Raw genomic sequence first — 14,320 nt, forward strand, 5'->3', positions numbered from 1 at the left:
GAATTTTAAGCATAACTTTACTAGCATGTGAAATGAGTGCAATGGTGCGATAGTTTGAACATTCTTTGGCACTGCCTTTCTTTGGAATTGGAATGTAAACTGATCTTTTCCAATCCTGTGGCCACTGTTGAGTTTTCCAAATTTGCTGGCAAATTGAGTGTAGCACTTTTACTGCATCGTCTTTTAAGATTTTGAATAGCTCAGCTAGAATACTGTCACCTCCACTAGCTTTGTTGTTGCTCAGCTTTTCTAAGGCCCACTTCACTTCACATTCTAGGATGTCTGGCTCGAGGTCAGTGACCACCTCATTGTGATTGTCAGGGACGTTAAGCTCATTCTTGTATAGTTCTTCTGTGTAATTTTGCCATCTCTTCTTAATCTCTTCTGCCTCTGTTAGGTCCCTGCCATTTTGGTCCTTTATCATGCCCATTTTTGCATGAAACGTTTCTTTCATCTCTCCAATTTTCTTGAAAAGATCTCTGGTCCTCCCTATTCTATTGTTTTCTTCTATTTTGTTGCACTGTTCATTTAAGAAGGCATTCTTATCTCTTCTAGCTATTCTTTGGAATTCTGCATTTAATTGGGCATATCTTTCTTTTTCTCCCTTGCCTTTCACTTCCCTCTTTTCCTCAGCTATTTGCAAAGCTTCCTCAGACAGCCATTTTGCTTTCTTGCATTTCTTTTTCTTTGGGATGGTTTTGGTTGCTACCTGTTGTACAATGTTGCGAACCTCTGTCCATAGTTCTTCAGGCACTCTGTCTATCAGATCTAATTCCTTAAATCTATTTATCTCCTCTACTGTATATTCAACAGGGATATGATTTAATTCATACCTGAGTGGCCTAGTGCTTTTCCCTACTTTCTTCAGTTTAAGCCTAAACTTTGCAACGAGAAGCTCATGGTCTGAGCCACAGTCAGCTCCTGGTCTTGTTTTTACTGACTGTATAGAGCTTCTCCATCTTTGGCTGCAGAGCATATAGTCAATCTGATTTCTGTGTTGACCGTCTGGTGATGTCCATGTGTAAAGCCGTCTCTTGGGTTGTTGGAAAAGAGTGTTTGCTATGACCATCGTATTCTCTTGACAAAATTCTATCAGCCTGTGCCCTGCTTCATTTTGTACTCCAAGGCCAAACTTGCCTGTTATTCCAGTTATCTTTTGGCTTCCTACTTTAGCATTCCAATCCCCCATGACGATAAGGACATCATTTTTGGGTGTTAGTTCTTTAAGGTGCTGTAGGGCTTCATAGAACCGGTCAATTTCATCCTCTTCAGCACCGGTGGTTGGGGCGTAGACTTGGACTACGGTGATATTGAATGGTTTGCCTTGGATTCGAACTGAGATCATTCTGTCATTTTGAGGATTGTATCCCAGTATTGCTTTTCCTACTTTTTTTTATTAACTATGAAGGCTACTCCATTTCTTTTGAGGGATTCTTGTCCGCAGTAGTATACCTGATGGTCATCTGAATTAAATTCACCCATTCCTGTCCATTTTAGTTCGCTGATACCTAAGATGTTGATGTTTAGTCTTGTCATCTCTTGTTTGACCACGTCCAGCTTTCCTTGATTCATGGATCTTACATTCCAGGTTCCTATGGAGAAAAAATCTTTACAGCATCGGACTTTCCTTTCACCACCAGACATATCCACAGCTGAGCGTCCTTTCGGCTTTGGCCCAGTCGCTTCATTCTTTACTAGCCCTCTGCTCTTCCCCAGTAGCATATTGGACGCCTTCCGACCTAAGGGGCTCATCTTCCAGCATCATATCGTTTTGCCTTTTGGTACTGTCCATAGGGTTTTCATGGCAAAGATACTGGAGTGGTTTGCCATTTCCTTCACCAGTGGATCACGTTTTGTCAGAACTCTCTGCTATGACCTTTCCATCTTGGGTGGCCCTGCACGTCATAGCTCATAGCTTCATTGAATTACGCAAGCCCCTTCGCCACGACAAGGCAGTAATCCATGAAGGGGATTCATATTAATAGGCTAATTCAAATTTCTTGTGTTTTTTTTCTTGGTTAGTTTTCATATTTTTGGATGAAATTTAGAGTTTTGGAAACATCTTTGTAGGATAAAGTTTACAGTATAAAACCATTCTCCTACCTCATCCTAGAATATTATAATATTGAACTACTTTATTGAATCATTGCCTAAGCACTCTAGTTATTTTATAAATGCTTTACTTCCTTCAAATTGCTTTGTTATTACTGCATACCACAACGTCTTTAACTCTACATTCACACAACACAGTCCGTGATTCAAGCCTATTTACATCATTCTCCATAATCTATAAATGTAAACTGTACCAACTTTCTTACATTCACATATTCTCACTATCTTGCTGCAGAGCAAAATCTGGCCTGCTTTCTCCCTGGCAGGATTACATTTTCCTGGTGGTTTTCATTATCACCTATTGTACCTTTGGAATCAAAATTCTGCCAATATCTTCTGCGGCAGTGTAGCTGACAGATCCCTTTAGCACCATAGTGAAAAAGCCCCACATAGTAGAACACATCGTGTGACTAGAACAACTCTTTCTGTTACCAACCAGGCAGGCTGCTCAGAAGGAGAGGACGAGCTGTCTTAAAAAGTAAGTAAAAAAAAGACAAAAGAAAAAGAAAGAGAGAGAAAAGAAAAAGAAAAAAGGAGGAAAGAATAAGAGAATAATACATATCCCTCTTAAACATATATTTATTTTCAGATTTTTTGTGTTCTTTTTACCCATAATTAAACCTATGTTTAATCTTTAGGTGTTCCATTTAATAAATTTAATCATCTAATTATTTAGGTCTTTTCAGAACATTTTTAGTTACCCTTTAGAATTTTCTTAAAATCAATTACATTTAAATATCTAAGGCATTCCCTTTATATTGGCCATCCCAAACATTTTTATATTTCTCATATCAAAAAGCAGAATAAAAAAAGAGAAAAGAACAAAATACTATCTTCGCCACAACAAGGCAGTAATACATGAATGCATGGCAATGTTTAAGTCAATTTAAATATCCCTTTTGTGAAAGATAATGGGTTCATGTGTTGTTACTCAAAGAAAAAACACTTTTACCCAATTCTGAGTAATTTATGCAGACTTCAGCAGCCTTGCATTAGAGCAGGGGTCTCAAACTGCCAGCCCGCAGGCCGGTTGCATCACCCCAGCTCCAGAAATGCAAAAAATATTGTGATACATCATGACGTGGTGAGTTTGATACCCGTGCGTTAGAGGAAGAACATGTTAAAGCACTTCTAGCCTGGTGTGGAAAATTATTGGAGCATATGATGGTGATGTTGGGGTAAATATGGGCAAAGTAGACTTCTGAGCTTGTTGCAGGGTTTGGTTCTCACATTAGCATATCCTGTTTGTAGAGATGGAGGTCAAGGATATGAAGGGACTGTGTGCAGAAAACTCAGTATCTTGTTTACCACATGTCTATGTGCTCACTCCAATTAGCACCGCCAAGGACTGCCAGGAACCATCAAGATATGTGAGACTCTACCCTGGCTTGGATGTTCTTAAAGATTGACAAGGGAATACACCAATAAACAATGCTTTTGCTGTGTGCTCTTTCCTGCTTGTTAAAACTGTATAAAAGTAATAAATTCTGCGTAGGCAGACAGACATTTTGGACACCCTGAGATGACTGGTTTCTGAATCCCACATCTGGCACCCGAACAGGGACATCCCTCCAGGGGAGCAACTCCCAACATATTTACCTTTGTCTGGAATAGATCCCAAGGTGCACCTTTGTCCTACAGGACCCCTCAAAGGTAAGTATGGGTTGCAATCTATCTCACCAACAGCAACAGCATGTACAGGAACTTCGATTCCTGCTACAAAAGTCAGGGCTTACAACGCTTGAGGCGGAAATAAGGAAGCTGGTTGGAGAGATAGGGAAACATTGTCCTTGGTATCTGGAGCGCGGAACACTCCATTTACAGGACTGGGTAAAGATAGGGCATACTTTACCCTGGGCTCAAGTTCAGATATTACATCTATGGTTTTAATGCTGTCACACAGTGGAAAAATTTGGCTCTGATGCTTTGGCAGGACAACAATTGGCCACAAAACCTCCACCTGATTACGATCAAATAAAATCCCCCCCAAGTCATCTTTAATTGGACCTTCAGCTCCTCATGAAGAGGTTAATTCTTCTGCTTCTTCACAGCCATTGTATACCCTCATGAGGCAAATTTTAGAGGAACAGTTAGCAAAAGATGGGGGGAATGTAGAAGAAATTGCTGACGGGTCTGGTCTCTTTGCTCCAGTTGATGCTCAGATTGTTTTACCAGCTGCCACTTTACAGGTTTCTTCTGAATGCGCTTACCAAGCATTTGGAAAAGTGCCTGTTTCTAGCAAGCCTCATCAAGCCTTCTCTAACATCAGGCAGAAGGCTACTGAGCCGTATCCTGATTTTGTTAACAGATTACAGGAAATAGGAACAGCCTCTTATCAAACCAATTTATTGGCAGCCGCTTTATCGCAAGGCAGCAAGCCTCAAGGAAAGTGTTATAACGGTGGTAAACTCTGTCATTATAAAAGGGAATGTCAAAATCCAAGGGGGGGTATGTCTGCAGCATCCCGCAGCCCTTGAATAGCTCTTTGGACTATTCAATTCCTTTTGTCGAAGGTGAGGACACCTCCCACTTCACACCTGCAAAAGACCCCAGGTTCAATATTCCTTTTAGTCTTTCCCCACTGTCTTTTGAAGTTGGTGGGATAAATTGTAAGTAACCATAAATGTTCCCCTGTTAAGTATTTAGATTTAGATTAGGTTCGAATCTCAGAAGGGTATGGCTGACTGATGAAAACAAATAAGTATGAAATGCATATCAGTCTCCCTTTAACTCTTTGTTAGCAATCCAAAAAATTTACACAAATATGAGCTGTCACTGTTGTGACTACTGCCTGTGGATGGCCTTCGGTTAGGCCAAAACAGGAAATAAAGATTTGTCCCATGTTTGGGGCCTACCAAGGTAATCTAAATAGTTAACAAGCATTTAACATATATGTATATGTATATATTTGTACATTTGTATATTTGGAACATTAAGCTTGGACTTGGAATGGTGAGAAAAATGGGAGATGGTTAAAGGGCCCTATAAAACCATGTTTGGTTGGAATCACCTCCTGATTTTTCTTGCTTCTTGCAGGACAAGCCATGTATCTAAATGAATGTTGTTTTACTAGTATTTGTGTATATATGTCTGTCTATGTTGTTCTGTGTTATTCCAAGACTTGGAAGAGGGTTAAAACCCCCTCTAATAACAATAAACAAAAAGGCCTTATTTAAAAACAAACAAACAAAAAGAGATTTGGAACAAGGAGCTCATTGGCTTGTGAACAGCTCCCTGAAATTATAATAATAGTGATTGGTTTGCCTGGAGAAAGTATGAAATGAAATTTTTGTATGTGAAATTGTTTATGCCGGCAGTTGGAATGGACATGAATGAGTTAATTTGCTGATGTGTAAATGTGTGTGTGTTAGCCCTCAAAACCCTACCACCCCCACCTCCGTCCCAGGCTGTGAAAGGAACAGTAAATTGCTGATTTTATTGTTGTAAGTGTTTGCATGAGATCCCCCATTATGGGGGATCTGTGAGTGAATTTATGGAAAATGCATGTGAAGGAGAGCAAGCTATTTTTTTTAGTAGTGAGATTTTTGTACAATTCCTTTTACCTTTTCTTTTCCCCTCCAGTCTCTTTCTCCCCCACCTCCCCGCTGTGTTACTTTAAGAGAGAGAGAGACAGAAGAAGGGGGAGGGGCTAGTCATTTTAACTGTGTTTTTTTTCTCTGCTTAGAATTCTGGTCTGAGGAAGGGGGTGGATGTGAAATTTAATGCCCACTCTTGCAGTTTCAGCTTGCAGGTTTTTTTCTGGAAAGAAGAGACAGTACTAGTTGGACAATTCTTTTTGAAATCTTTGAGTTTTAAAAGAAATTACTCTGCGTTGTTTTGTTTAGATTTGTAAGTTTTAACCTACTTGACGGAGGTTTGTTTCCATTTGATTGGAATCTGATTAAATTGGAATTTGAGTAACTATATTGAAAGCAGTACTAAAGTTTAATATAAAACTGTTTCAGTAACTCAGAATATCTCATTCAGTTTGTTTATTTTTTTGTGGACTTGTTTTGTGTTTTCTTTTTTCTTTTTACAGTATGTTTTTGTTTCTGGGCAGGACACATTGATGGATGATATTTTAATTGGAGCCCAGAAGATACAGCCAAAATGGCTTTCAGAAATACAAAATGATTTAGGTGTCTATGGATTACAGATTGCCCTGGAAAAAATACAATTGCACTCTCCCTATCTTTATTTGGGTCATAAAATGTTGCAATCTTATTCTGCTCCAGCTTTTCCTCGCTTGAACTTATCCAAAGTTATTTTGCTGGTAGATTTACAGCAATTGCTGGGTACTCTTAATTGGGTTCACCCATATTTTTCCTTGCCTACACATTTACTTAGCCCCTTATTGGATTTATTGACCAAAGGAAAACAACCTGGAGATCTCATTGCAGTTCCCTCTGCAGTGCTCGCCACAGTTAACGATATCTTGAGTGTTCAGTTTGTGGATCGTGTTCCTTATAGAGGTTGTCAGTTAACTCTTTTGGTGTTTCCTACTAGCAAGCTGCCTACGGGAGTATTAGCTGTAATAGAAGACAAAAAGGTATATTGTATTGAATGGCTTTATTTACCTCATACCACATCTCAAAATGTTTTGCCTTTTATCCAGGCAGTTGCTGAATTAATAACTTTAGGATGCACTCAAGCTTGCTGCAGAAATGGGACCGATTTGATTAATATTGTTCTTCCTATTCCGAAATCTGACTTTCAATTTTATTTTCAGAATAACCTATCTCATCAGTATGCTTTAACTGACTATGTGGGCTGTATTGCATATCATTTGCCCAAAGATCCTCAGCTTGCGTATTTAATGACTTCTTTTCCTGTCCGCCCATTGCTTTTGTCTTCTCCACTTTTGCAAGCTCCAACTGTTTTTTCAGATGGAGGGTGAATGAGAGGAGCGATTGCTTACAAGGATTCTCATGATGATACATGGAAGGTGTCCTACACTGCAATACAGTCATCCCCGCAACGCTCAGAATTGTCTGCTGCTATTTTAGCTTTTCATACCTTTTCTCAACAGCCTTTTAATTTAATTTCTGACTCTCATTATGTGTGTCAACTTATTTTTAATCTTCCAGGTGTTTACATTACACCCAGGATTGACTCCAATCTCATGGCTCTGTTTTTAACTTTGCAGCAATTACTACAAGACCGAAAGCATTTATACTTTATTTCTCACATACGTAGTCACTCGTCTCTTCCTGGACCTCTTTTTGAAGGCAACAGTCATGCTGATACTGCTGTTCATGTTTTACCCAGTTTGTTTTCACATCCTTTCTTCAGTCACTTTTTTTCATCAAAATGCCAGGGGGCTGGCACAAGCTTGCCATATTCCACTTGACCAAGCCAAGCAAATTGTTTCATCCTGTCCCCAATATTCTGGGACATCCCCCTTGGGGGACACGGGAGTTAATCTCCGTGGTTTTGCCTCTAATCAACTATGGTAAATGGATGTTACCCATGTTCCCTCATTGGCTCCCTGGAAGTATATTCATTTATCTATTGATACCTATTCAGGAGCACTTTGGGCCACACCTCAATGAGGGGAAACAGCTAATCATGTTATTTCTCATCTTTTTTCAGCCATTGCAGCCTTGGGTATACCCTCCTTTTAAAAAACTTCAAGCATTAAGGGGAGTCTTTGCAACCCACGGTCTACCAGATGTAATAATAACTGACAACGGACCTCAATTTACCTCCCGTGACTTCCAGATCTTCACGAGGAGGAACTGTATTAGACACGCAACATCGGCCCCGTTCCACCCGTCCAGTAATGGCCTCGCAGAGGTCATGGTGAAGACCACAAAGGACTCCCTGCGCAGAATGATCGTCGGAAACTGGCACCGTCGACTCGCCCGCTTCCTCCTCGCACACCACACCACCCCCGTGTCCACCACCGGGAAATCCCCGGCAGAACTAAGATGGGGTCGCCAACTGGTTACTCGACTTGACAGACTGCACCCAGACAGGCCAGCGGCCGAGAAAACCAACAATCTGCCACACAAAACGTTCACTCAGGGACAAAATGTCTGGGCCCGAAATTATGGGGGAAGGGATAAATGGACCCAGGGGGTGGTTCTCGATCAAACCGGCCCCCTGTCATACACCATTAACGTGGGCGGGGGACTCACACTTAGGAGACATGCAGACCAGCTTCGCCCCCGGTCACCCCCCAACACCACCACGCCAGAAGCGGCAGAAAATCCTGAACCCCCCAGCACCAACTACCCGGAAGATATCCCTTGCCATACAGACCCGCCGCCCATTCCCCCCGTGGAAGCCCCCGCAACCATAGAAGAACCTGCACCTCGCAGATCCACTCGTCAGAAGAGGCCGCCAGCATACTTGACGGATTTCGAATGGGCCGGAAGTTCGCCTACCAGTTCCAACACCAGTTAAAAGTTTACTTCAAGTTATATGTTCAGCTCAAGGGGGGGGAAAGGGGTGCAATATATTCAAAACATAATGACAGCTGTCATAGGCCGCTTTTACGCGGCCGCACTGACAGCTGTCAAAAGGCAACGCACGCGCAGTCGCTCATGCGGCCTACAAGTACACGCGGCCGTTTGACAGCCGCGTGTACTCGAACTGTCAAAACCGCGGCTAACCCTCAGCGGCAGCCGCGAGCTGTCAAAAACTGGCGCATGCGCAGTAACGGCGGCTAGCTGTCAAAACGCCGGCCGCCCGCCAAAACCAGCTGACGGGATTCCCTCCCCGGTTAACTCGTTTGTGCCGTCGCTGGGGAGATTCTGCTCTGACAGTTGACCGATTGGCCCCCTGTCCTTGGCGGGAAGAATACACCCAGCTGATTCGCTGCCCCGTTTGGCAGCTGCCTATATAAGGCACGTTTCTCCTTGATCTGTTGTCCGGGCTGACAAAAATAAACCTGTTAAACGAAGACGCGTCTCCCTCGTCCTTCCTGCCGCTAAACCAACTTCTATAGCTATTTCAACAATCAACCACAAGCTGCAAGCTTTGTGAAAAGCTATTTTACAAAATCACACTGCTATTGATTATTTGCTTCTGTGCCAGCATTTGGGTTGTGAAAGTTTTGAAGGAATGTGTTGTTTTAACATTTCAGATGAATCATGAACCATCCAGCACAAGCTCAATATTTTACACAATTTGGCCTCTGATTTGAAAATTGATACTTTAGGACAGGGGTGTCAAACTCAATTTCATTGAGGGCCACATCAGCATTATGGTTGCCCTCAGGGGGCCGGGTGGGTGTGGACGGGTGGATGTGGCCAGGTGGGCATGGCCAAGTGGGCATGGCTGGGTGGGTGTGACCAAGTGGGTGTGGCTGGGTGGGCGTGGCCAGCTCAATGCTGCTCACTCAGCGCAGCTTACTCGAAATGAAAGAAAGTTGGCAGCAGTGCCCCTGAGGGGCAGGCAGGGTGGCAAAAACAGTTTTTAGCGCTCAGCTCTACTATACCCGCAAATCAAGCAATCGCACCAGGGTTACCCTTGTAGGTAGGTGCACTTGGAGCAGGCAGAGTGCCACTCAACCTGGTTCCCAGAGGGCCAACTTCCTGCTTCGGCCTCGAGGCCCCCGAAAAAGCCCTAGTGGGGCGGGGCCGGATATTGGCTCATTGCAGGCACCCCGATGAGCATTGCATAGCCGTAAGATAGGTAGTCCTCGTTTAGCAACAGTACAGTTACAACAGTGGTGACAAAGTAACTTTGCAGCCAATCCTTGCATTTAGAACTTTTTCACGTTTGTGTGGCAAATGGCAGCTGAAGTAAGATCCTAAGTCAGTTGCAGTTTCACTGAGTGACTGCATTGCTTAACAACCGAGTGGCTGGTCCCAATTTTGTTTGGTAAATGAGAACTACCTGTATTTCTATGTCCTTTTTGGTGGGGTAGAGGTTTCAAATTCAGGAAACCTTCCTAAAAAAGGACCAGAGACTTACTTTCCCCAGGCTAGGAGTGCCCCTGAAGTACACACACTTGAACAGCAATTCAACACATAATCTCACTTCTGTACCCATGCCAGCTTTTCAAAACCACACCGGCAGTAGGAGATCCCACTTCAGTTTCCATTTTACAGCTTTACCCTGTGCAGCAGAAACCCAGCAGCTGCAAAATTACCCATAACACAGCCTGGAATTAAAGGATTCTGCCCTTGGCAGCGATAGGCAGTTGAAGCAATCAGTGAAGTTCTTCCATAATTTTATGTTATACCGCCATTTACCACAAATTTTGAGTGGGGCTTCTAGTTCCAACAAAATGGGCTGACTCAGGAAGATCTCTCGTGACTTCAGGCATATGCTCGGAATCTCATTTTCTGTGAGCTGAACATTCTTGCCTGGATGTGATCCTTGCACTTCAAGTGCCCGGCACAGGAGCCCATGCATGAAAGAAACCCGGCAGAGGAGCCGGAGCGGCTCCGCTGCTGGGGGTGTGTCTCAGCCAGGGCCTTGCAGGATCCAGGCCAGGCGCCTCTGCTTGCCCTCAGCCGCTCTGGCTCCTCTGCCAGGCTTCTTTCACGCACGGGCTCCTCTGCCAGGCTTGTTTCACGTGTGAGCTACTTTGCCTGGTGCTGCTGGGGGCGCATCTCGGCCGGGCCTTGCAGGATCCGGGCTGGGTGCCTCTGCTCACCCTCAGCAGTGCCTGGCAAAGTAGCTCGCACACAAAACAAGCCCAGCAGAGGAGCTGGAGCGGCTTCGCTGCTGGGGGTGCGTCTCAGCCGGGGCCTTGCAGGATCCAGGCCGGGCGCCTCTGCTCACCCTCAGCAGCGCCCAGCAAAGGAGCCCATGCATGAAAGAAGCCTGGCAAAGGAGCCATCTGTGGCTCTTTCTCTGGCCGCCTCAAGTCTGCCTTCCTGCCTGGGCACCTCTCCCCCTCACTGGCTGGGTGTTGCTCATCCTCCCCCCAGAGTCCCACCTCACTCCCTCCTACCTCCTCCTCCTCCACTTTTTTTTTGGAGCCGCAGGAGACTAATGAGCTGCAAATGGTGCTGGGCTCCACCAGCCCACGTGCACTTGCCTCCTACTGAGCAAGTGCTCAGCCGGGCCAGCGCCGAGGTGGTGGGGGCCGGACCTTTGTAATTTCTGGGAGAGTTGTGCGGGCCAGATTCAATCATGTGGCAGGCCATTTGTGGCCTGCGGACCTTGTGTTTGACATGTCTGCTTTAGGATCTTGATGGGAAAGCCTTTGGGCTTGGCTACCCACAGGTTTATTGGGAAATGTCCTACATTATTTAGTCATTATTTGTGCTATTTTGATGGGTGGGTGCTGTTTTGTTCAGTGTCTTCCTTCCTTGTGCAACATATGTATCACAGCTTTTTGCCCTAAACCCCCTCCCACACTGCCACAGGTTCACGTATATGCCCTGTATAAGCAATTGCAAAGATTTTCCTCTCCTGATTATGACCCTTTCATTAACTCTTTTTAGAAAACCTTGGCTAACAAAAAAGAAAGTGTACTTAAATAACTTCTGAGAATGTCCACTTATGGCATGTTAATTGTTTGTGGAAGGCCTATCTGTGTAATGCTATATAGTAGAATCCACGAAGGCTGGAGAAGGAAGAGGAAGGGTTCCTGAAGAAAAGAAACAAATACTTCCCAAAAGGGGACTTCCCAAAAGGGGACTCCTTTGCTAGATGACCCATGTGTAAAAGTGGAGGATTCTTTTGATTCTCACCTACCTTCAGGAGCCTTATCAATGTTTCCACAATACATTTAGTTTAATTAGAGTTAACTTCTCAGCTCATCCAATACACTGAATCCTAAACAAACCAAATGGACTGGATTTACACAGTGCACTAAGCCCCAGCCTGTCCATGTTTAACACTAATAAAATTTAGTATACTGTACAAATGCAACTGCTGAATCATTAAATCAAAAAGGAGTCCCTGTGGATTTTACTCTGCTAGTCATTGCCGACTAAAGGGAGCGATGTTTATCTCCATTTCAAGGCCATTGAGCTGTCATTTCCGTGGTCATGTGGCCAACATGAGGTCACAGAGCACTGTTACCTTCCCACCATAGTGGTAGCTATTTATCTACTCGCATTTGCATGCTTTCAAACTGCTAGGTTGGCAGAAACCAGACGAAGGACGGGAGCTCATCCTGTCACGTGATGATTGGGTATGAACATGGGCTGCCAGCTGTCCAGCTGACAAGCCCAGTATTTTAATTTGCTGAGTCCCGCACCAACCAAATCTTTAAATGCCTTGGTTTATATAAAGACAGCTGCACAGTAGTGGCATGGCAGCCTTGTCTGCATGGTGCAGAAAGCAATCACGTGCATAGGGGTACCAAAGGCTAGTATGAACACATAAGCTGGGCCAGTCTTGACCTGGTAAATGGCTAGACATGTGCATCAAATATTCTATGGAAGACTGTTGAATCAGAAGCACAGGATCCAATGTTTCAATAGCTATATATAAATTTCCTGCCATCTTCCCATTCCGCAGTGCAAGAAAAATACAAGGAAACTGGCCAGTATAAAAACATTTGATAGCCTTCTTAAGGCAGCAGCTGCCAGATTCACACATCTAAGGAGAATCTCAGAGGAAAAGGATCAGGAAAGCCTCTAAGAATAGGACGAAGCACAAGAAAAGGAATCCTCCTGGACTGATGGTGGAAAAAAGAAATGACAATACACTACCTGAATTCCACATCACCCAGGTTAAATAGCCCACATTGTGCTTAGAGTGACAATAGGCCCCATCTGTATAAATGCAACTACGTCAGGCATACATGGGTATAATAGGGTGATGAGATTAAAGCAAGGGTGAGCAACTTGTGGCCCCCAAGCTCCCTTTGTGCCGTGTTGCTTTCTGACTGTGCCTACTGAAAACCGAAAGCATAATTTCCTGCCTTTTGAAGTAGGAAATGGATGCAAACACATAGGCATACTATAGATAAAAAGGATAAAACCTCTAAAACTCCTTCCAAGATCTTGGCACTTGTGTAATGTGAATCCCATCCACTTGTGGCCTTTAACTTTTCTCTCCCAAGCTGTTACCGTAAGTGTGACTTTGGTGCCTTTGACCAGTTAAAATTGGCCTCTCCTTGGAACTGTGCTCAAGATGTCATGGCAAAGATGGTTTAGGAGGAGAGATTTGAAAGATTTAAGAAAAGTGTCCTCAAAGAGGCATTCTTAGAGATAGTTCCAGAGGCTGCAAGGGGAAAAAATTGAGCTCAAAATTTCTGTTGCTAAGTGAGACAATTATTAAGTGTATTTTGCCCCTTTTTATGACCTTTCTTGCCATGGTTGTTAAGTAAATCACTGCAGTTGTTAAGTTAGTAATATGGTTGATAAGCGAATATGGCTTCCCCATTGACTTTGCTTGTCAAAAGTGATCACATGACTCTAGGACACTACAACCAACATAAATATGAGTCAGTTGCCAAGCAATTTAATTTTGATCATGTGACCATGGAGATGCTGCAACAGTCATAAGTGTAAAAAACAGTCATGGTCACTTTTGTCAGTACCATTGTAACTTCAAACAGTCACTAAATGAATTTTGAATTACAGAATTACAGTTTTGTTGTAAATTGAGGACTACCTATATAACTTTAGGGGAGTCACATGATATTTACAGCATTTTGCATCTCTTGATTCTGTTCCTGCTAGTATGAAAATAGTACAGATAAAATACAGATATCCAAACCCTTTACTTTTTGTGAGCCCATCCCTGATGCTCTTTTCCCTGGATTTTATCATAGTTAAACAACCCACAACGTTTACTTGCTCAGTGGAAGAGAAAGAGAGTGCCATCATCTATTTACAGCTAATACAGTTATAGGCATAACATTTGCACTATTCCAGGATCACCTCCATGCCTGTGATCAAATGGCATTTTCCCTCTTTAGCAACTGAGGTGACTTACTTCTGGCTTAGAAGTAGTGTAACTAAAGCCGTTATGAGGGTCATTTTCCATCTGCATATTGCAGGAATTGCATGGAACGTGGGGGTTGGCCACATTCCCATTGTTGAGAATTTCAGACTTCTGGATACTGAGCCATGGTATTATGCCATGTTTTTATTTTAGCATTCATCATTGAATAAAATTGTGAGCAGAGGATGTCATTTTAAGAATAGCACTAGCACCTAGACCAGGGGTAGGCAACCTCGGTGTTGCCTACCCCTGACCTAGACTCATTTACCACTTTGTAGTTCTTTACAGCCCTCTCTAAGTGGTTTACGGAGTCAGCATATTGCCCCTGACAATCTGGATCTTG

The 14,320-nt window shown here is 43.4% G+C and overlaps 1 protein-coding gene across 2 annotated transcripts in view; it reads left to right on the forward strand.

Annotated features, from left to right (window-relative positions):
* LOC310635961 (7-dehydrocholesterol reductase-like) overlaps positions 1-14,320 on the forward strand; it is a 105,642-nt gene that overhangs the window by 54,245 nt on the left and 37,077 nt on the right. The gene's annotated exons all lie outside the window — the stretch shown is intronic.

The sequence above is a fragment of the Vipera ursinii genome, assembly GCF_947247035.1.
Source record: "Vipera ursinii genome assembly, chromosome: 1".
In the NCBI taxonomy this organism is placed as follows: domain Eukaryota; kingdom Metazoa; phylum Chordata; class Lepidosauria; order Squamata; family Viperidae; genus Vipera; species Vipera ursinii.